This window comes from Schistocerca piceifrons, chromosome 2 (genome assembly GCF_021461385.2).
Source record: "Schistocerca piceifrons isolate TAMUIC-IGC-003096 chromosome 2, iqSchPice1.1, whole genome shotgun sequence".
In the NCBI taxonomy this organism is placed as follows: Eukaryota; Metazoa; Arthropoda; class Insecta; order Orthoptera; family Acrididae; genus Schistocerca; species Schistocerca piceifrons.
This window is the reverse complement of record NC_060139.1, coordinates 44,034,720-44,053,104: the sequence shown is the minus strand read 5'-3', so window position 1 is coordinate 44,053,104 and position 18,385 is coordinate 44,034,720. Positions and strand designations below refer to the sequence as shown.

The 18,385-nt window shown below is 52.8% G+C and overlaps 49 non-coding genes across 49 annotated transcripts; 34 read left to right on the top strand and 15 right to left on the bottom strand.

The window, feature by feature from the left end:
* The first annotated feature begins 36 nt into the window (after positions 1–36).
* Trnav-cac lies at positions 37–109 on the top strand. The gene has a single exon. It is a non-coding gene; the product is annotated as a tRNA-Val (tRNA).
* Positions 110–267: 158 nt separating this feature from the next.
* Trnav-aac lies at positions 268–340 on the top strand. Its single transcript has one exon. It is a non-coding gene; the product is annotated as a tRNA-Val (tRNA).
* A 194-nt stretch (positions 341–534) lies between these two features.
* Positions 535–606, bottom strand: Trnap-agg. The gene has a single exon. It is a non-coding gene; the product is annotated as a tRNA-Pro (tRNA).
* A 402-nt stretch (positions 607–1,008) lies between these two features.
* Trnav-cac lies at positions 1,009–1,081 on the top strand. Its single transcript has one exon. It is a non-coding gene; the product is annotated as a tRNA-Val (tRNA).
* A 158-nt stretch (positions 1,082–1,239) lies between these two features.
* On the top strand, positions 1,240–1,312 carry Trnav-aac. Its single transcript has one exon. It is a non-coding gene; the product is annotated as a tRNA-Val (tRNA).
* Positions 1,313–1,980: 668 nt separating this feature from the next.
* On the top strand, positions 1,981–2,053 carry Trnav-cac. Its single transcript has one exon. It is a non-coding gene; the product is annotated as a tRNA-Val (tRNA).
* A 158-nt stretch (positions 2,054–2,211) lies between these two features.
* On the top strand, positions 2,212–2,284 carry Trnav-aac. The gene has a single exon. It is a non-coding gene; the product is annotated as a tRNA-Val (tRNA).
* A 194-nt stretch (positions 2,285–2,478) lies between these two features.
* Positions 2,479–2,550, bottom strand: Trnap-agg. Its single transcript has one exon. It is a non-coding gene; the product is annotated as a tRNA-Pro (tRNA).
* A 402-nt stretch (positions 2,551–2,952) lies between these two features.
* On the top strand, positions 2,953–3,025 carry Trnav-cac. The gene has a single exon. It is a non-coding gene; the product is annotated as a tRNA-Val (tRNA).
* Positions 3,026–3,183: 158 nt separating this feature from the next.
* On the top strand, positions 3,184–3,256 carry Trnav-aac. Its single transcript has one exon. It is a non-coding gene; the product is annotated as a tRNA-Val (tRNA).
* Positions 3,257–3,450: 194 nt separating this feature from the next.
* Positions 3,451–3,522, bottom strand: Trnap-agg. The gene has a single exon. It is a non-coding gene; the product is annotated as a tRNA-Pro (tRNA).
* A 402-nt stretch (positions 3,523–3,924) lies between these two features.
* Positions 3,925–3,997, top strand: Trnav-cac. Its single transcript has one exon. It is a non-coding gene; the product is annotated as a tRNA-Val (tRNA).
* Positions 3,998–4,152: 155 nt separating this feature from the next.
* On the top strand, positions 4,153–4,225 carry Trnav-aac. Its single transcript has one exon. It is a non-coding gene; the product is annotated as a tRNA-Val (tRNA).
* Positions 4,226–4,419: 194 nt separating this feature from the next.
* On the bottom strand, positions 4,420–4,491 carry Trnap-agg. Its single transcript has one exon. It is a non-coding gene; the product is annotated as a tRNA-Pro (tRNA).
* Positions 4,492–4,893: 402 nt separating this feature from the next.
* Positions 4,894–4,966, top strand: Trnav-cac. Its single transcript has one exon. It is a non-coding gene; the product is annotated as a tRNA-Val (tRNA).
* A 158-nt stretch (positions 4,967–5,124) lies between these two features.
* On the top strand, positions 5,125–5,197 carry Trnav-aac. Its single transcript has one exon. It is a non-coding gene; the product is annotated as a tRNA-Val (tRNA).
* Positions 5,198–5,391: 194 nt separating this feature from the next.
* On the bottom strand, positions 5,392–5,463 carry Trnap-agg. Its single transcript has one exon. It is a non-coding gene; the product is annotated as a tRNA-Pro (tRNA).
* Positions 5,464–5,865: 402 nt separating this feature from the next.
* Positions 5,866–5,938, top strand: Trnav-cac. Its single transcript has one exon. It is a non-coding gene; the product is annotated as a tRNA-Val (tRNA).
* Positions 5,939–6,096: 158 nt separating this feature from the next.
* Trnav-aac lies at positions 6,097–6,169 on the top strand. Its single transcript has one exon. It is a non-coding gene; the product is annotated as a tRNA-Val (tRNA).
* Positions 6,170–6,363: 194 nt separating this feature from the next.
* On the bottom strand, positions 6,364–6,435 carry Trnap-agg. Its single transcript has one exon. It is a non-coding gene; the product is annotated as a tRNA-Pro (tRNA).
* Positions 6,436–6,837: 402 nt separating this feature from the next.
* On the top strand, positions 6,838–6,910 carry Trnav-cac. Its single transcript has one exon. It is a non-coding gene; the product is annotated as a tRNA-Val (tRNA).
* A 158-nt stretch (positions 6,911–7,068) lies between these two features.
* On the top strand, positions 7,069–7,141 carry Trnav-aac. The gene has a single exon. It is a non-coding gene; the product is annotated as a tRNA-Val (tRNA).
* Positions 7,142–7,335: 194 nt separating this feature from the next.
* Positions 7,336–7,407, bottom strand: Trnap-agg. The gene has a single exon. It is a non-coding gene; the product is annotated as a tRNA-Pro (tRNA).
* A 402-nt stretch (positions 7,408–7,809) lies between these two features.
* Trnav-cac lies at positions 7,810–7,882 on the top strand. Its single transcript has one exon. It is a non-coding gene; the product is annotated as a tRNA-Val (tRNA).
* Positions 7,883–8,040: 158 nt separating this feature from the next.
* On the top strand, positions 8,041–8,113 carry Trnav-aac. Its single transcript has one exon. It is a non-coding gene; the product is annotated as a tRNA-Val (tRNA).
* A 194-nt stretch (positions 8,114–8,307) lies between these two features.
* Positions 8,308–8,379, bottom strand: Trnap-agg. The gene has a single exon. It is a non-coding gene; the product is annotated as a tRNA-Pro (tRNA).
* A 402-nt stretch (positions 8,380–8,781) lies between these two features.
* Positions 8,782–8,854, top strand: Trnav-cac. Its single transcript has one exon. It is a non-coding gene; the product is annotated as a tRNA-Val (tRNA).
* Positions 8,855–9,012: 158 nt separating this feature from the next.
* Trnav-aac lies at positions 9,013–9,085 on the top strand. Its single transcript has one exon. It is a non-coding gene; the product is annotated as a tRNA-Val (tRNA).
* A 194-nt stretch (positions 9,086–9,279) lies between these two features.
* Trnap-agg lies at positions 9,280–9,351 on the bottom strand. Its single transcript has one exon. It is a non-coding gene; the product is annotated as a tRNA-Pro (tRNA).
* A 402-nt stretch (positions 9,352–9,753) lies between these two features.
* Positions 9,754–9,826, top strand: Trnav-cac. The gene has a single exon. It is a non-coding gene; the product is annotated as a tRNA-Val (tRNA).
* Positions 9,827–9,984: 158 nt separating this feature from the next.
* Positions 9,985–10,057, top strand: Trnav-aac. Its single transcript has one exon. It is a non-coding gene; the product is annotated as a tRNA-Val (tRNA).
* A 194-nt stretch (positions 10,058–10,251) lies between these two features.
* Trnap-agg lies at positions 10,252–10,323 on the bottom strand. The gene has a single exon. It is a non-coding gene; the product is annotated as a tRNA-Pro (tRNA).
* A 402-nt stretch (positions 10,324–10,725) lies between these two features.
* On the top strand, positions 10,726–10,798 carry Trnav-cac. Its single transcript has one exon. It is a non-coding gene; the product is annotated as a tRNA-Val (tRNA).
* A 158-nt stretch (positions 10,799–10,956) lies between these two features.
* On the top strand, positions 10,957–11,029 carry Trnav-aac. The gene has a single exon. It is a non-coding gene; the product is annotated as a tRNA-Val (tRNA).
* Positions 11,030–11,223: 194 nt separating this feature from the next.
* Positions 11,224–11,295, bottom strand: Trnap-agg. Its single transcript has one exon. It is a non-coding gene; the product is annotated as a tRNA-Pro (tRNA).
* Positions 11,296–11,697: 402 nt separating this feature from the next.
* Positions 11,698–11,770, top strand: Trnav-cac. Its single transcript has one exon. It is a non-coding gene; the product is annotated as a tRNA-Val (tRNA).
* Positions 11,771–11,928: 158 nt separating this feature from the next.
* Positions 11,929–12,001, top strand: Trnav-aac. Its single transcript has one exon. It is a non-coding gene; the product is annotated as a tRNA-Val (tRNA).
* A 194-nt stretch (positions 12,002–12,195) lies between these two features.
* Trnap-agg lies at positions 12,196–12,267 on the bottom strand. Its single transcript has one exon. It is a non-coding gene; the product is annotated as a tRNA-Pro (tRNA).
* A 402-nt stretch (positions 12,268–12,669) lies between these two features.
* On the top strand, positions 12,670–12,742 carry Trnav-cac. Its single transcript has one exon. It is a non-coding gene; the product is annotated as a tRNA-Val (tRNA).
* Positions 12,743–12,900: 158 nt separating this feature from the next.
* On the top strand, positions 12,901–12,973 carry Trnav-aac. Its single transcript has one exon. It is a non-coding gene; the product is annotated as a tRNA-Val (tRNA).
* Positions 12,974–13,167: 194 nt separating this feature from the next.
* Trnap-agg lies at positions 13,168–13,239 on the bottom strand. Its single transcript has one exon. It is a non-coding gene; the product is annotated as a tRNA-Pro (tRNA).
* A 402-nt stretch (positions 13,240–13,641) lies between these two features.
* Trnav-cac lies at positions 13,642–13,714 on the top strand. The gene has a single exon. It is a non-coding gene; the product is annotated as a tRNA-Val (tRNA).
* Positions 13,715–13,872: 158 nt separating this feature from the next.
* Trnav-aac lies at positions 13,873–13,945 on the top strand. Its single transcript has one exon. It is a non-coding gene; the product is annotated as a tRNA-Val (tRNA).
* A 194-nt stretch (positions 13,946–14,139) lies between these two features.
* Positions 14,140–14,211, bottom strand: Trnap-agg. Its single transcript has one exon. It is a non-coding gene; the product is annotated as a tRNA-Pro (tRNA).
* Positions 14,212–14,613: 402 nt separating this feature from the next.
* Trnav-cac lies at positions 14,614–14,686 on the top strand. The gene has a single exon. It is a non-coding gene; the product is annotated as a tRNA-Val (tRNA).
* Positions 14,687–14,844: 158 nt separating this feature from the next.
* Trnav-aac lies at positions 14,845–14,917 on the top strand. Its single transcript has one exon. It is a non-coding gene; the product is annotated as a tRNA-Val (tRNA).
* Positions 14,918–15,111: 194 nt separating this feature from the next.
* On the bottom strand, positions 15,112–15,183 carry Trnap-agg. Its single transcript has one exon. It is a non-coding gene; the product is annotated as a tRNA-Pro (tRNA).
* Positions 15,184–15,585: 402 nt separating this feature from the next.
* Positions 15,586–15,658, top strand: Trnav-cac. Its single transcript has one exon. It is a non-coding gene; the product is annotated as a tRNA-Val (tRNA).
* Positions 15,659–15,816: 158 nt separating this feature from the next.
* Trnav-aac lies at positions 15,817–15,889 on the top strand. Its single transcript has one exon. It is a non-coding gene; the product is annotated as a tRNA-Val (tRNA).
* Positions 15,890–18,385: the final 2,496 nt, after the last annotated feature.

Sequence of the window (18,385 nt, the reverse complement as noted above, 5' to 3'; positions counted from 1 at the left end):
GTTCGAGTGAACTAGGATGGACTCCTCGGGTCCGTCGTTTCCGTAGTGTAGCGGTTATCACGTCTGCTTCACACGCAGAAGGTCCCCGGTTCGATCCCGGGCGGGAACAGTATTTTCCTGCCTATGTCGTATTGTCCTCCAATGAGCCACGTCGTGTGTGGATCTGCTGCATGTCCCTTCGTTTTGCAAGTACCACATTTATTGAATTTTTTAGTTACGATGGCAACATCACTACAAGTTGTCTGTGAAGTAAGGTGCACACAAGCAGTTTCCGTGGTGTAGCGGTTATCACGTCTGCCTAACACGCAGAAGGTCCCCGGTTCGATCCCGGGCGGAAACACTTTTTCATCACTTTAAGCAAGACGTACTAACATGCATCTGCTACCATCTGTACCCGAAACCTTCGTAATCGCCTTCACGCGTCGGACCCGAGTGTCAATTGCTCACATCGAATAAGAAATTCATTTGATATTGACGGCGAGCTTTTTGCGCTGACTCAGCCACTGACGTGCGATCAGTTTGCACAAAACGCTAGGGCTCGTCCGGGATTGGAACCCGGGACCTCCTGCACCCTAAGCAGGAATCATACCCCTAGACCAACCAGCCCTGTGACACGTCGAATGCCAATTATCCCAGTCCCTCGATGTCGTCCAGGGTGCCCTGGAAGTCTCGTGTACGCTGGCGGGATGGGGGCGGCGCGAATTCCCGCGGTCGGCGGCCTTCCTGGGCTATTGGTACCTTCATGTAGAGCTGCCGCTGGGCTCGCACTGCCTGCTGCTGAGAAAGTGATTGCTTTTGCTGATATGACTTGCAATAACGACTGCGCGAAACGCCGCTATCTCGTTAGGGGTGCTACGTCAGACACCCTCTCGAGCACCCCGAAGACTTCTTGAGCCCTCGGCTGTGATGGGTTCCAGGCTGACAAAAGAACTGTCGTGTGTGCATTCGCGGACGAGAGAAAGTCTGAGGCAAGTTCGAGTGAACAAGGATGGACTCCTCGGGTCCGTCGTTTCCGTAGTGTAGCGGTTATCACGTCTGCTTCACACGCAGAAGGTCCCCGGTTCGATCCCGGGCGGGAACAGTATTTTCCTGCCTATGTCGTATTGTCCTCCAATGAGCCACGTCGTGTGTGGATCTGCTGCATATCCCTTCGTTTTGCAAGTACCACATTTATTGAATTTTTTAGTTACGATGGCAACATCACTACAAGTTGTCTGTGAATTAAGGTGCACACAAGCAGTTTCCGTGGTGTAGCGGTTATCACGTCTGCCTAACACGCAGAAGGTCCCCGGTTCGATCCCGGGCGGAAACACTTTTTCATCACTTTAAGCAAGACGTACTAACATGCATCTGCTACCATCTGTACCCGTAACCTTCGTAATCGCCTTCACGCGTCGGACCCGAGTGTCAATTGCTCACATCGAATAAGAAATTCATTTGATACTGACGGCGAGCTTTTTGCGCTGACTCAGCCACTGACGTGCGATCAGTTTGCACAAAACGCTAGGGCTCGTCCGGGATTTGAACCCGTGACCTCCTCCACCCTAAGCAGGAATCATACCCCTAGACCAACGAGCCCTGTGACACGGCGAATGCCAATTATCCCAGTCCCTCGATGTCGTCCAGGGTGCCCTGGAAGTCTCGTGTACGCTGGCGGGATGGGGGCGGCGCGAATTCCCGCGGTCGGCGGCCTTCCTGGGCTATTGGTACCTTCATGTAGAGCTGCCGCTGGGCTCGCACTGCCTGCTGCTGAGAAAGTGATTGCTTTTGCTGATATGACTTGCAATAACGACTGCGCGAAACGCCGCTATCTCGTTAGGGGTGCTACGTCAGACACCCTCTCGAGCACCCCGAAGACTTCTTGAGCCCTCGGCTGTGATGGGTTCCAGGCTGACAAAAGAACTGTCGTGTGTGCATTCGCGGACGAGAGAAAGTCTGAGGCAAGTTCGAGTGAACAAGGATGGACTCCTCGGGTCCGTCGTTTCCGTAGTGTAGCGGTTATCACGTCTGCTTCACACGCAGAAGGTCCCCGGTTCGATCCCGGGCGGGAACAGTATTTTCCTGCCTATGTCGTATTGTCCTCCAATGAGCCACGTCGTGTGTGGATCTGCTGCATGTCCCTTCGTTTTGCAAGTACCACATTTATTGAATTTTTTAGTTACGATGGCAACATCACTACAAGTTGTCTGTGAAGTAAGGTGCACACAAGCAGTTTCCGTGGTGTAGCGGTTATCACGTCTGCCTAACACGCAGAAGGTCCCCGGTTCGATCCCGGGCGGAAACACTTTTTCATCACTTTAAGCAAGACGTACTAACATGCATCTGCTACCATCTGTACCCGAAACCTTCGTAATCGCCTTCACGCGTCGGACCCGAGTGTCAATTGCTCACATCGAATAAGAAATTCATTTGATATTGACGGCGAGCTTTTTGCGCTGACTCAGCCACTGACGTGCGATCAGTTTGCACAAAACGCTAGGGCTCGTCCGGAATTTGAACCCGGGACCTCCTGCACCCTAAGCAGGAATCATACCCCTAGACCAACCAGCCCTGTGACACGGCGAATGCCAATTATCCCACTCCCTCGATGTCGTCCAGGGTGCCCTGGAAGTCTCGTGTACGCTGGCGGGATGGGGGCGGCGCGAATTCCCGCGGTCGGCGGCCTTCCTGGGCTATTGGTACCTTCATGTAGAGCTGCCGCTGGGCTCGCACTGCCTGCTGCTGAGAAAGTGATTGCTTTTGCTGATATGACTTGCAATAACGACTGCGCGAAACGCCGCTATCTCGTTAGGGGTGCCACGGCAGACACCCTCTCGAGCACCCCGAAGACTTCTTGAGCCCTCGGCTGTGATGGGATCCAGGCTGACAAAAGAACTGTCGTGTGTGCATTCGCGGACGAGAGAAAGTCTGAGGCAAGTTCGAGTGAACTAGGATGGACTCCTCGTGTCCGTCGTTTCCGTAGTGTAGCGGTTATCACGTCTGCTTCACACGCAGAAGGTCCCCGGTTCGATCCCGGGCGGGAACAGTATTCTCCTGCCTATGTCGTATTGTCCTCCAATGAGCCACGTCGTGTGTGGATCTGCTGCATGTCCCTTCGTTTTGCAAGTACCACATTTATTGAATTTTTTAGTTACGATGGCAACATCACTACAAGTTGTCTGTGAAGTAAGGTGCACACAAGCAGTTTCCGTGGTGTAGCGGTTATCACGTCTGCCTAACACGCAGAAGGTCCCCGGTTCGATCCCGGGCGGAAACACTTTTTCACCACTTTAAGCAAGACGTACTAACATGCATCTGCTACCATCTGTACCCGAAACCTTCGTAATCGCCTTCACGCGTCGGACCCGACTGCCAATTGCTCACATCGAATAAGAAATTCATTTGATATTGACGGCGAGCTTTTTGCGCTGACTCAGCCACTGACGTGCGATCAGTTTGCACAAAACGCTAGGGCTCGTCCGGGATTTGAACCCGGGACCTCCTGCACCCTAAGCAGGAATCATACCCCTAGACCAACGAGCCCTGTGACACGGCGAATGCCAAATATTCCAGTCCCTCGATGTCGTCCAGGGTGCCCTGGAAGTCTCGTGTACGCTGGCGGGATGGGGGCGGCGCGAATTCCCGCGGTCGGCGGCCTTCCTGGGCTATTGGTACCTTCATGTAGAGCTGCCGCTGGGCTCGCACTGCCTGCTGCTGAGAAAGTGATTGCTTTTGCTGATATGACTTGCAATAACGACTGCGCGAAACGCCGCTATCTCGTTAGGGGTGCCACGGCAGACACCCTCTCGAGCACCCCGAAGACTTCTTGAGCCCTCGGCTGTGATGGGATCCAGGCTGACAAAAGAACTGTCGTGTGTGCATTCGCGGACGAGAGAAAGTCTGAGGCAAGTTCGAGTGAACTAGGATGGACTCCTCGTGTCCGTCGTTTCCGTAGTGTAGCGGTTATCACGTCTGCTTCACACGCAGAAGGTCCCCGGTTCGATCCCGGGCGGGAACAGTATTCTCCTGCCTATGTCGTATTGTCCTCCAATGAGCTTCGTGTGTGGATCTGCTGCATGTCCCTTCGTTTTGCAAGTACCACATTTATTGAATTTTTTAGTTACGATGGCAACATCACTACAAGTTGTCTGTGAAGTAAGGTGCACACAAGCAGTTTCCGTGGTGTAGCGGTTATCACGTCTGCCTAACACGCAGAAGGTCCCCGGTTCGATCCCGGGCGGAAACACTTTTTCACCACTTTAAGCAAGACGTACTAACATGCATCTGCTACCATCTGTACCCGAAACCTTCGTAATCGCCTTCACGCGTCGGACCCGACTGCCAATTGCTCACATCGAATAAGAAATTCATTTGATATTGACGGCGAGCTTTTTGCGCTGACTCAGCCACTGACGTGCGATCAGTTTGCACAAAACGCTAGGGCTCGTCCGGGATTTGAACCCGGGACCTCCTGCACCCTAAGCAGGAATCATACCCCTAGACCAACGAGCCCTGTGACACGGCGAATGCCAAATATTCCAGTCCCTCGATGTCGTCCAGGGTGCCCTGGAAGTCTCGTGTACGCTGGCGGGATGGGGGCGGCGCGAATTCCCGCGGTCGGCGGCCTTCCTGGGCTATTGGTACCTTCATGTAGAGCTGCCGCTGGGCTCGCACTGCCTGCTGCTGAGAAAGTGATTGCTTTTGCTGATATGACTTGCAATAACGACTGCGCGAAACGCCGCTATCTCGTTAGGGGTGCTACGGCAGACACCCTCTCGAGCACCCCGAAGACTTCTTGAGCCCTCGGCTGTGATGGGATCCAGGCTGACAAAAGAACTGTCGTGTGTGCATTCGCGGACGAGAGAAAATCTGAGGCAAGTTCGAGTGAACTAGGATGGACGCCTCGGGTCCGTCGTTTCCGTAGTGTAGCGGTTATCACGTCTGCTTCACACGCAGAAGGTCCCCGGTTCGATCCCGGGCGGGAACAGTATTTTCCTGCCTATGTCGTATTGTCCTCCAATGAGCCACGTCGTGTGTGGATCTGCTGCATGTCCCTTCGTTTTGCAAGTACCACATTTATTGAATTTTTTAGTTACGATGGCAACATCACTACAAGTTGTCTGTGAAGTAAGGTGCACACAAGCAGTTTCCGTGGTGTAGCGGTTATCACGTCTGCCTAACACGCAGAAGGTCCCCGGTTCGATCCCGGGCGGAAACACTTTTTCATCACTTTAAGCAAGACGTACTAACATGCATCTGCTACCATCTGTACCCGAAACCTTCGTAATCGCCTTCACGCGTCGGACCCGAGTGCCAATTGCTCACATGGAATAAGAAATTCATTTGATATTGACGGCGAGCTTTTTGCGCTGACTCAGCCACTGACGTGCGATCAGTTTGCACAAAACGCTAGGGCTCGTCCGGGATTTGAACCCGGGACCTCCTGCACCCTAAGCAGGAATCATACCCCTAGACCAACGAGCCCTGTGACACGGCGAATGCCAAATATTCCAGTCCCTCGATGTCGTCCAGGGTGCCCTGGAAGTCTCGTGTACGCTGGCGGGATGGGGGCGGCGCGAATTCCCGCGGTCGGCGGCCTTCCTGGGCTATTGGTACCTTCATGTAGAGCTGCCGCTGGGCTCGCACTGCCTGCTGCTGAGAAAGTGATTGCTTTTGCTGATATGACTTGCAATAACGACTGCGCGAAACGCCGCTATCTCGTTAGGGGTGCCACGGCAGACACCCTCTCGAGCACCCCGAAGACTTCTTGAGCCCTCGGCTGTGATGGGATCCAGGCTGACAAAAGAACTGTCGTGTGTGCATTCGCGGACGAGAGAAAGTCTGAGGCAAGTTCGAGTGAACTAGGATGGACTCCTCGTGTCCGTCGTTTCCGTAGTGTAGCGGTTATCACGTCTGCTTCACACGCAGAAGGTCCCCGGTTCGATCCCGGGCGGGAACAGTATTCTCCTGCCTATGTCGTATTGTCCTCCAATGAGCCACGTCGTGTGTGGATCTGCTGCATGTCCCTTCGTTTTGCAAGTACCACATTTATTGAATTTTTTAGTTACGATGGCAACATCACTACAAGTTGTCTGTGAAGTAAGGTGCACACAAGCAGTTTCCGTGGTGTAGCGGTTATCACGTCTGCCTAACACGCAGAAGGTCCCCGGTTCGATCCCGGGCGGAAACACTTTTTCACCACTTTAAGCAAGACGTACTAACATGCATCTGCTACCATCTGTACCCGAAACCTTCGTAATCGCCTTCACGCGTCGGACCCGACTGCCAATTGCTCACATCGAATAAGAAATTCATTTGATATTGACGGCGAGCTTTTTGCGCTGACTCAGCCACTGACGTGCGATCAGTTTGCACAAAACGCTAGGGCTCGTCCGGGATTTGAACCCGGGACCTCCTGCACCCTAAGCAGGAATCATACCCCTAGACCAACGAGCCCTGTGACACGGCGAATGCCAAATATTCCAGTCCCTCGATGTCGTCCAGGGTGCCCTGGAAGTCTCGTGTACGCTGGCGGGATGGGGGCGGCGCGAATTCCCGCGGTCGGCGGCCTTCCTGGGCTATTGGTACCTTCATGTAGAGCTGCCGCTGGGCTCGCACTGCCTGCTGCTGAGAAAGTGATTGCTTTTGCTGATATGACTTGCAATAACGACTGCGCGAAACGCCGCTATCTCGTTAGGGGTGCTACGGCAGACACCCTCTCGAGCACCCCGAAGACTTCTTGAGCCCTCGGCTGTGATGGGATCCAGGCTGACAAAAGAACTGTCGTGTGTGCATTCGCGGACGAGAGAAAGTCTGAGGCAAGTTCGAGTGAACTAGGATGGACGCCTCGGGTCCGTCGTTTCCGTAGTGTAGCGGTTATCACGTCTGCTTCACACGCAGAAGGTCCCCGGTTCGATCCCGGGCGGGAACAGTATTTTCCTGCCTATGTCGTATTGTCCTCCAATGAGCCACGTCGTGTGTGGATCTGCTGCATGTCCCTTCGTTTTGCAAGTACCACATTTATTGAATTTTTTAGTTACGATGGCAACATCACTACAAGTTGTCTGTGAAGTAAGGTGCACACAAGCAGTTTCCGTGGTGTAGCGGTTATCACGTCTGCCTAACACGCAGAAGGTCCCCGGTTCGATCCCGGGCGGAAACACTTTTTCATCACTTTAAGCAAGACGTACTAACATGCATCTGCTACCATCTGTACCCGAAACCTTCGTAATCGCCTTCACGCGTCGGACCCGAGTGCCAATTGCTCACATGGAATAAGAAATTCATTTGATATTGACGGCGAGCTTTTTGCGCTGACTCAGCCACTGACGTGCGATCAGTTTGCACAAAACGCTAGGGCTCGTCCGGGATTTGAACCCGGGACCTCCTGCACCCTAAGCAGGAATCATACCCCTAGACCAACGAGCCCTGTGACACGGCGAATGCCAAATATTCCAGTCCCTCGATGTCGTCCAGGGTGCCCTGGAAGTCTCGTGTACGCTGGCGGGATGGGGGCGGCGCGAATTCCCGCGGTCGGCGGCCTTCCTGGGCTATTGGTACCTTCATGTAGAGCTGCCGCTGGGCTCGCACTGCCTGCTGCTGAGAAAGTGATTGCTTTTGCTGATATGACTTGCAATAACGACTGCGCGAAACGCCGCTATCTCGTTAGGGGTGCTACGGCAGACACCCTCTCGAGCACCCCGAAGACTTCTTGAGCCCTCGGCTGTGATGGGTTCCAGGCTGACAAAAGAACTGTCGTGTGTGCATTCGCGGACGAGAGAAAGGCTGAGGCAAGTTCGAGTGAACAAGGATGGACTGCTCGGGTCCGTCGTTTCCGTAGTGTAGCGATTATCACGTCTGCTTCACACGCAGAAGGTCCCCGGTTAGATCCCGGGCGGGAACAGAATTTTCCTGCCTCTGTCGTATTGTCCTCCAATGAGCCACGTCGTGTGTGGATCTGCTGCATGTCTCTTCGTTTTGCAAGTACCACATTTTATGAATTTTTTAGTTACGATGGCAACATCACTACAAGTTGTCTGTGAAGTAAGGTGCACACAAGCAGTTTCCGTGGTGTAGCGGTTATCACGTCTGCCTAACACGCAGAAGGTCCCCGGTTCGATCCCGGGCGGAAACACTTTTTCATCACTTTAAGCAAGACGTACTAACATGCATCTGCTACCATCTGTACCCGAAACCTTCGTAATCGCCTTCACGCGTCGGACCCGAGTGCCAATTGCTCACATGGAATAAGAAATTCATTTGATATTGACGGCGAGCTTTTTGCTCTGACTCAGCCACTGACGTGCGATCAGTTTGCACAAAACGCTAGGGCTCGTCCGGGATTTGAACCCGGGACCTCCTGCACCCTAAGCAGGAATCATACCCCTAGACCAACGAGCCCTGTGACACGGCGAATGCCAAATATTCCAGTCCCTCGATGTCGTCCAGGGTGCCCTGGAAGTCTCGTGTACGCTGGCGGGATGGGGGCGGCGCGAATTCCCGCGGTCGGCGGCCTTCCTGGGCTATTGGTACCTTCATGTAGAGCTGCCGCTGGGCTCGCACTGCCTGCTGCTGAGAAAGTGATTGCTTTTGCTGATATGACTTGCAATAACGACTGCGCGAAACGCCGCTATCTCGTTAGGGGTGCTACGGCAGACACCCTCTCGAGCACCCCGAAGACTTCTTGAGCCCTCGGCTGTGATGGGATCCAGGCTGACAAAAGAACTGTCGTGTGTGCATTCGCGGACGAGAGAAAGTCTGAGGCAAGTTCGAGTGAACTAGGCTGGACGCCTCCGGTCCGTCGTTTCCGTAGTGTAGCGGTTATCACGTCTGCTTCACACGCAGAAGGTCCCCGGTTCGATCCCGGGCGGGAACAGTATTTTCCTGCCTATGTCGTATTGTCCTCCAATGAGCCACGTCGTGTGTGGATCTGCTGCATGTCCCTTCGTTTTGCAAGTACCACATTTATTGAATTTTTTAGTTACGATGGCAACATCACTACAAGTTGTCTGTGAAGTAAGGTGCACACAAGCAGTTTCCGTGGTGTAGCGGTTATCACGTCTGCCTAACACGCAGAAGGTCCCCGGTTCGATCCCGGGCGGAAACACTTTTTCATCACTTTAAGCAAGACGTACTAACATGCATCTGCTACCATCTGTACCCGAAACCTTCGTAATCGCCTTCACGCGTCGGACCCGAGTGCCAATTGCTCACATCGAATAAGAAATTCATTTGATATTGACGGCGAGCTTTTTACGCTGACTCAGCCACTGACGTGCGATCAGTTTGCACAAAACGCTAGGGCTCGTCCGGGATTTGAACCCGGGACCTCCTGCACCCTAAGCAGGAATCATACCCCTAGACCAACGAGCCCTGTGACACGGCGAATGCCAAATATTCCAGTCCCTCGATGTCGTCCAGGGTGCCCTGGAAGTCTCGTGTACGCTGGCGGGATGGGGGCAGCGCGAATTCCCGCGGTCGGCGGCCTTCCTGGGCTATTGGTACCTTCATGTAGAGCTGCCGCTGGGCTCGCACTGCCTGCTGCTGAGAAAGTGATTGCTTTTGCTGATATGACTTGCAATAACGACTGCGCGAAACGCCGCTATCTCGTTAGGGGTGCTACGGCAGACACCCTCTCGAGCACCCCGAAGACTTCTTGAGCCCTCGGCTGTGATGGGATCCAGGCTGACAAAAGAACTGTCGTGTGTGCATTCGCGGACGAGAGAAAGTCTGAGGCAAGTTCGAGTGAACTAGGCTGGACGCCTCCGGTCCGTCGTTTCCGTAGTGTAGCGGTTATCACGTCTGCTTCACACGCAGAAGGTCCCCGGTTCGATCCCGGGCGGGAACAGTATTTTCCTGCCTATGTCGTATTGTCCTCCAATGAGCCACGTCGTGTGTGGATCTGCTGCATGTCCCTTCGTTTTGCAAGTACCACATTTATTGAATTTTTTAGTTACGATGGCAACATCACTACAAGTTGTCTGTGAATTAAGGTGCACACAAGCAGTTTCCGTGGTGTAGCGGTTATCACGTCTGCCTAACACGCAGAAGGTCCCCGGTTCGATCCCGGGCGGAAACACTTTTTCATCACTTTAAGCAAGACGTACTAACATGCATCTGCTACCATCTGTACCCGAAACCTTCGTAATCGCCTTCACGCGTCGGACCCGAGTGTCAATTGCTCACATCGAATAAGAAATTCATTTGATACTGACGGCGAGCTTTTTGCGCTGACTCAGCCACTGACGTGCGATCAGTTTGCACAAAACGCTAGGGCTCGTCCGGGATTTGAACCCGGGACCTCCTCCACCCTAAGCAGGAATCATACCCCTAGACCAACGAGCCCTGTGACACGGCGAATGCCAATTATCCCAGTCCCTCGATGTCGTCCAGGGTGCCCTGGAAGTCTCGTGTACGCTGGCGGGATGGGGGCGGCGCGAATTCCCGCGGTCGGCGGCCTTCCTGGGCTATTGGTACCTTCATGTAGAGCTGCCGCTGGGCTCGCACTGCCTGCTGCTGAGAAAGTGATTGCTTTTGCTGATATGACTTGCAATAACGACTGCGCGAAACGCCGCTATCTCGTTAGGGGTGCTACGTCAGACACCCTCTCGAGCACCCCGAAGACTTCTTGAGCCCTCGGCTGTGATGGGTTCCAGGCTGACAAAAGAACTGTCGTGTGTGCATTCGCGGACGAGAGAAAGTCTGAGGCAAGTTCGAGTGAACAAGGATGGACTCCTCGGGTCCGTCGTTTCCGTAGTGTAGCGGTTATCACGTCTGCTTCACACGCAGAAGGTCCCCGGTTCGATCCCGGGCGGGAACAGTATTTTCCTGCCTATGTCGTATTGTCCTCCAATGAGCCACGTCGTGTGTGGATCTGCTGCATGTCCCTTCGTTTTGCAAGTACCACATTTATTGAATTTTTTAGTTACGATGGCAACATCACTACAAGTTGTCTGTGAAGTAAGGTGCACACAAGCAGTTTCCGTGGTGTAGCGGTTATCACGTCTGCCTAACACGCAGAAGGTCCCCGGTTCGATCCCGGGCGGAAACACTTTTTCATCACTTTAAGCAAGACGTACTAACATGCATCTGCTACCATCTGTACCCGAAACCTTCGTAATCGCCTTCACGCGTCGGACCCGAGTGCCAATTGCTCACATGGAATAAGAAATTCATTTGATATTGACGGCGAGCTTTTTGCTCTGACTCAGCCACTGACGTGCGATCAGTTTGCACAAAACGCTAGGGCTCGTCCGGGATTTGAACCCGGGACCTCCTGCACCCTAAGCAGGAATCATACCCCTAGACCAACGAGCCCTGTGACACGGCGAATGCCAAATATTCCAGTCCCTCGATGTCGTCCAGGGTGCCCTGGAAGTCTCGTGTACGCTGGCGGGATGGGGGCGGCGCGAATTCCCGCGGTCGGCGGCCTTCCTGGGCTATTGGTACCTTCATGTAGAGCTGCCGCTGGGCTCGCACTGCCTGCTGCTGAGAAAGTGATTGCTTTTGCTGATATGACTTGCAATAACGACTGCGCGAAACGCCGCTATCTCGTTAGGGGTGCTACGGCAGACACCCTCTCGAGCACCCCGAAGACTTCTTGAGCCCTCGGCTGTGATGGGATCCAGGCTGACAAAAGAACTGTCGTGTGTGCATTCGCGGACGAGAGAAAGTCTGAGGCAAGTTCGAGTGAACTAGGCTGGACGCCTCCGGTCCGTCGTTTCCGTAGTGTAGCGGTTATCACGTCTGCTTCACACGCAGAAGGTCCCCGGTTCGATCCCGGGCGGGAACAGTATTTTCCTGCCTATGTCGTATTGTCCTCCAATGAGCCACGTCGTGTGTGGATCTGCTGCATGTCCCTTCGTTTTGCAAGTACCACATTTATTGAATTTTTTAGTTACGATGGCAACATCACTACAAGTTGTCTGTGAAGTAAGGTGCACACAAGCAGTTTCCGTGGTGTAGCGGTTATCACGTCTGCCTAACACGCAGAAGGTCCCCGGTTCGATCCCGGGCGGAAACACTTTTTCATCACTTTAAGCAAGACGTACTAACATGCATCTGCTACCATCTGTACCCGAAACCTTCGTAATCGCCTTCACGCGTCGGACCCGAGTGCCAATTGCTCACATCGAATAAGAAATTCATTTGATATTGACGGCGAGCTTTTTACGCTGACTCAGCCACTGACGTGCGATCAGTTTGCACAAAACGCTAGGGCTCGTCCGGGATTTGAACCCGGGACCTCCTGCACCCTAAGCAGGAATCATACCCCTAGACCAACGAGCCCTGTGACACGGCGAATGCCAAATATTCCAGTCCCTCGATGTCGTCCAGGGTGCCCTGGAAGTCTCGTGTACGCTGGCGGGATGGGGGCAGCGCGAATTCCCGCGGTCGGCGGCCTTCCTGGGCTATTGGTACCTTCATGTAGAGCTGCCGCTGGGCTCGCACTGCCTGCTGCTGAGAAAGTGATTGCTTTTGCTGATATGACTTGCAATAACGACTGCGCGAAACGCCGCTATCTCGTTAGGGGTGCTACGGCAGACACCCTCTCGAGCACCCCGAAGACTTCTTGAGCCCTCGGCTGTGATGGGATCCAGGCTGACAAAAGAACTGTCGTGTGTGCATTCGCGGACGAGAGAAAGTCTGAGGCAAGTTCGAGTGAACTAGGCTGGACGCCTCCGGTCCGTCGTTTCCGTAGTGTAGCGGTTATCACGTCTGCTTCACACGCAGAAGGTCCCCGGTTCGATCCCGGGCGGGAACAGTATTTTCCTGCCTATGTCGTATTGTCCTCCAATGAGCCACGTCGTGTGTGGATCTGCTGCATGTCCCTTCGTTTTGCAAGTACCACATTTATTGAATTTTTTAGTTACGATGGCAACATCACTACAAGTTGTCTGTGAATTAAGGTGCACACAAGCAGTTTCCGTGGTGTAGCGGTTATCACGTCTGCCTAACACGCAGAAGGTCCCCGGTTCGATCCCGGGCGGAAACACTTTTTCATCACTTTAAGCAAGACGTACTAACATGCATCTGCTACCATCTGTACCCGAAACCTTCGTAATCGCCTTCACGCGTCGGACCCGAGTGTCAATTGCTCACATCGAATAAGAAATTCATTTGATACTGACGGCGAGCTTTTTGCGCTGACTCAGCCACTGACGTGCGATCAGTTTGCACAAAACGCTAGGGCTCGTCCGGGATTTGAACCCGGGACCTCCTCCACCCTAAGCAGGAATCATACCCCTAGACCAACGAGCCCTGTGACACGGCGAATGCCAATTATCCCAGTCCCTCGATGTCGTCCAGGGTGCCCTGGAAGTCTCGTGTACGCTGGCGGGATGGGGGCGGCGCGAATTCCCGCGGTCGGCGGCCTTCCTGGGCTATTGGTACCTTCATGTAGAGCTGCCGCTGGGCTCGCACTGCCTGCTGCTGAGAAAGTGATTGCTTTTGCTGATATGACTTGCAATAACGACTGCGCGAAACGCCGCTATCTCGTTAGGGGTGCTACGTCAGACACCCTCTCGAGCACCCCGAAGACTTCTTGAGCCCTCGGCTGTGATGGGTTCCAGGCTGACAAAAGAACTGTCGTGTGTGCATTCGCGGACGAGAGAAAGTCTGAGGCAAGTTCGAGTGAACAAGGATGGACTCCTCGGGTCCGTCGTTTCCGTAGTGTAGCGGTTATCACGTCTGCTTCACACGCAGAAGGTCCCCGGTTCGATCCCGGGCGGGAACAGTATTTTCCTGCCTATGTCGTATTGTCCTCCAATGAGCCACGTCGTGTGTGGATCTGCTGCATGTCCCTTCGTTTTGCAAGTACCACATTTATTGAATTTTTTAGTTACGATGGCAACATCACTACAAGTTGTCTGTGAAGTAAGGTGCACACAAGCAGTTTCCGTGGTGTAGCGGTTATCACGTCTGCCTAACACGCAGAAGGTCCCCGGTTCGATCCCGGGCGGAAACACTTTTTCATCACTTTAAGCAAGACGTACTAACATGCATCTGCTACCATCTGTACCCGAAACCTTCGTAATCGCCTTCACGCGTCGGACCCGAGTGTCAATTGCTCACATCGAATAAGAAATTCATTTGATATTGACGGCGAGCTTTTTGCGCTGACTCAGCCACTGACGTGCGATCAGTTTGCACAAAACGCTAGGGCTCGTCCGGGATTTGAACCCGGGACCTCCTGCACCCTAAGCAGGAATCATACCCCTAGACCAACCAGCCCTGTGACACGGCGAATGCCAATTATCCCACTCCCTCGATGTCGTCCAGGGTGCCCTGGAAGTCTCGTGTACGCTGGCGGGATGGGGGCGGCGCGAATTCCCGCGGTCGGCGGCCTTCCTGGGCTATTGGTACCTTCATGTAGAGCTGCCGCTGGGCTCGCACTGCCTGCTGCTGAGAAAGTGATTGCTTTTGCTGATATGACTTGCAATAACGACTGCGCGAAACGCCGCTATCTCGTTAGGGGTGCTACGGCAGACACCCTCTCGAGCACCCCGAAGACTTCTTGAGCCCTCGGCTGTGATGGGATCCAGGCTGACAAAAGAACTGTCGTGTGTGCATTCGCGGACGAGAGAAAGTCTGAGGCAAGTTCGAGTGAACTAGGATGGACTCCTCGTGTCCGTCGTTTCCGTAGTGTAGCGGTTATCACGTCTGCTTCACACGCAGAAGGTCCCCGGTTCGATCCCGGGCGGGAACAGTATTCTCCTGCCTATGTCGTATTGTCCTCCAATGAGCCACGTCGTGTGTGGATCTGCTGCATGTCCCTTCGTTTTGCAAGTACCACATTTATTGAATTTTTTAGTTACGATGGCAACATCACTACAAGTTGTCTGTGAAGTAAGGTGCACACAAGCAGTTTCCGTGGTGTAGCGGTTATCACGTCTGCCTAACACGCAGAAGGTCCCCGGTTCGATCCCGGGCGGAAACACTTTTTCACCACTTTAAGCAAGACGTACTAACATGCATCTGCTACCATCTGTACCCGAAACCTTCGTAATCGCCTTCACGCGTCGGACCCGACTGCCAATTGCTCACATCGAATAAGAAATTCATTTGATATTGACGGCGAGCTTTTTGCGCTGACTCAGCCACTGACGTGCGATCAGTTTGCACAAAACGCTAGGGCTCGTCCGGGATTTGAACCCGGGACCTCCTGCACCCTAAGCAGGAATCATACCCCTAGACCAACGAGCCCTGTGACACGGCGAATGCCAAATATTCCAGTCCCTCGATGTCGTCCAGGGTGCCCTGGAAGTCTCGTGTACGCTGGCGGGATGGGGGCGGCGCGAATTCCCGCGGTCGGCGGCCTTCCTGGGCTATTGGTACCTTCATGTAGAGCTGCCGCTGGGCTCGCACTGCCTGCTGCTGAGAAAGTGATTGCTTTTGCTGATATGACTTGCAATAACGACTGCGCGAAACGCCGCTATCTCGTTAGGGGTGCTACGGCAGACACCCTCTCGAGCACCCCGAAGACTTCTTGAGCCCTCGGCTGTGATGGGATCCAGGCTGACAAAAGAACTGTCGTGTGTGCATTCGCGGACGAGAGAAAGTCTGAGGCAAGTTCGAGTGAACTAGGATGGACGCCTCGGGTCCGTCGTTTCCGTAGTGTAGCGGTTATCACGTCTGCTTCACACGCAGAAGGTCCCCGGTTCGATCCCGGGCGGGAACAGTATTTTCCTGCCTATGTCGTATTGTCCTCCAATGAGCCACGTCGTGTGTGGATCTGCTGCATGTCCCTTCGTTTTGCAAGTACCACATTTATTGAATTTTTTAGTTACGATGGCAACATCACTACAAGTTGTCTGTGAAGTAAGGTGCACACAAGCAGTTTCCGTGGTGTAGCGGTTATCACGTCTGCCTAACACGCAGAAGGTCCCCGGTTCGATCCCGGGCGGAAACACTTTTTCATCACTTTAAGCAAGACGTACTAACATGCATCTGCTACCATCTGTACCCGAAACCTTCGTAATCGCCTTCACGCGTCGGACCCGAGTGCCAATTGCTCACATCGAATAAGAAATTCATTTGATATTGACGGCGAGCTTTTTGCGCTGACTCAGCCACTGACGTGCGATCAGTTTGCACAAAACGCTAGGGCTCGTCCGGGATTTGAACCCGTGACCTACTGCACCCTAAACAGGAAACATACCCCTTTTTTTTTTTTTTTTTTTTTTTTTCCACCACACAGCCACTTCAAAAGAAGTACAGTACTGAAATTAAAATCCTAAAACATGACTATATAATGTAGACTGCTTACTGAAATAAAGGTTAAAACACGAAAACTTCAGTCCTGGTGTAGAGAAGAAACATACATAAAGGCGGCAAATTCAGAAACAGTATAAAAGAAAATGGCTCACACAGGTGACCTTAGCCAACACCCTCTCTTTCAAATGTCAGGCTAAGCATATTGGCAAAATCATCTCGGAGGCCTGGCAATCGCAAGCGCTGCCAGTAAGCAGTAAGCATGTACTGCCGAAACGCTAGGTGTCCATCCTCTTCATGACAACTGTTGACAAAATGTACGAAATGGCCAATCAACCACATGACGGTATGGAGCTTCGTCCGCGGAAAAAAGGAAGAATCGGGCCGGACGATGATGTCAATAGTATAAGCGGCTTCAGCAGACCTAGTGACAAAAGCAAGTTGTTTCCTGAGCCAACGCCAATTAGCAAGGTGCCCACAGCAGGTGAATCGATGTTCAAGGGTATCCAGGAGACCACACCGAGTACAGGTGTCCGTGTCAGAAAGACCAATACGGTGCAGTCGTACATTGGTGGGAACCAAATTATTTATTACCCTATACCACGTGGACGCCACGGCCATAGAGTGGATCGGCAGACTAACGTTCTTCCAGACGTTCCTCCAGGACACGGATGGAGACGCCAGTTCTATTGGATTGGGACTGGCCAGCCCCTCCCAGCGGGCAATCAAGCTCTTGGTCGTTGGCACCGGTCGCCGCAAGAAGACGTCACCGAGGTAACTCACCGCAATGTAAAATTCCCGAATGTGTTTCAACTTAAAATTTAGGCGTCCGACATCGACAGGTGGAGCAAGGCTCGCCGGACGCACAACAGTAAAAAGCCTGGATGTAATTGAAGTCACTTCTTGCGTAACAATTAGAGTCGTTCGGCGGACGTACAAAGCAGACGCCTTGCGAGTAATGTCAGAGAGGCCCAAGCCTCCGGAGAGACGCGGTTTCGTCATTACCTCGTAACGTAACTTGAATAGATGGCCCTTCCATATAAACCTGCTAGACAATTGGCGCAACCTTTTTGCCACCATCATGGGAAGTGGGAACAGCTGAGCAACATAATAAGCTTTACATAGGACGTAGGTGTCTAAAATTCTGACTTTTTGCAAAATGGTAGCAGAGCGCTGCTCATGGACCATCAGAGCCCCCTGTATCTTCTCGGTGACAGATTTCCAATTGAGAGCCGCCATTTTTAGAGGACACCGATCAATGATAATCCCCAAGGACGTATGGCGATCGACAAAAGTGGCCCAAGGGACGTCAGCATCGCGAAATCCTCGAATATCAAGGAACTTACATTTACCCTGATTGAGACGCGCTCCAGAGACACGACAGTATGCATCAACTGCCCCTTTCAACAACGGGATATCATCTCGGTGACGGAGGAGAACAACGACATCATCCGCATATGCCTTAACCGAGAGCTTCCCACCAGAGAGGGACATACCCTGAAGCTTGAGAGCAATAGTCCGAAGCAGCGGTTCCAGGGACAAAACGAATAAAGACATAGAGAGCGGACTACCCTGAGGCACTCCGCGGCGGATAGCAATGGGCGGCGTCAGCTGCCCATTGACTGACACCCGAGCTGTTATTCCCCTGTACAAATTGCCAAGAACACCACGTGATGAAGCGTTAAAACCTATTGTACCTAAAACACGATCTAAAAACACATGACTGACGTGATCAAAAGCCTTATAAAAATCAAGGAAGGCAAAGGCACAATGTACGTTTGTAACCGCCGCAACCGAGACAACATCCCGATATTCGGCTACTGGTGTCAGAATAGATCTATCATGAAAACAACATTGATGTGCACCAATCACACCCCGAAGCAGAGAAGACAGCCGGCTATTGAGCGCTCTAGCAGCTGTCTTATAGTCAAAATTCAGCAATGTGAGCGGACGAAGATTGGCAGCAGATAAACGACCAGAGGACTTCGGAATTAAAACAATTTTCCCTACTTTAAAATCGGCAGGCACATCCATCCCTCTGACAATCTCATTTAAAATCTGCGTAAAAATGCCACCCAAAAGAGGCCAAAAACGGAGATAAAATTCTTTAGGCAGGCCGTCTGGACCCGGCGATTTACTGGACGGAGAGCGAGCAATAAAATCGAAAACATCATCTACCTGGAACTTCCGGAGA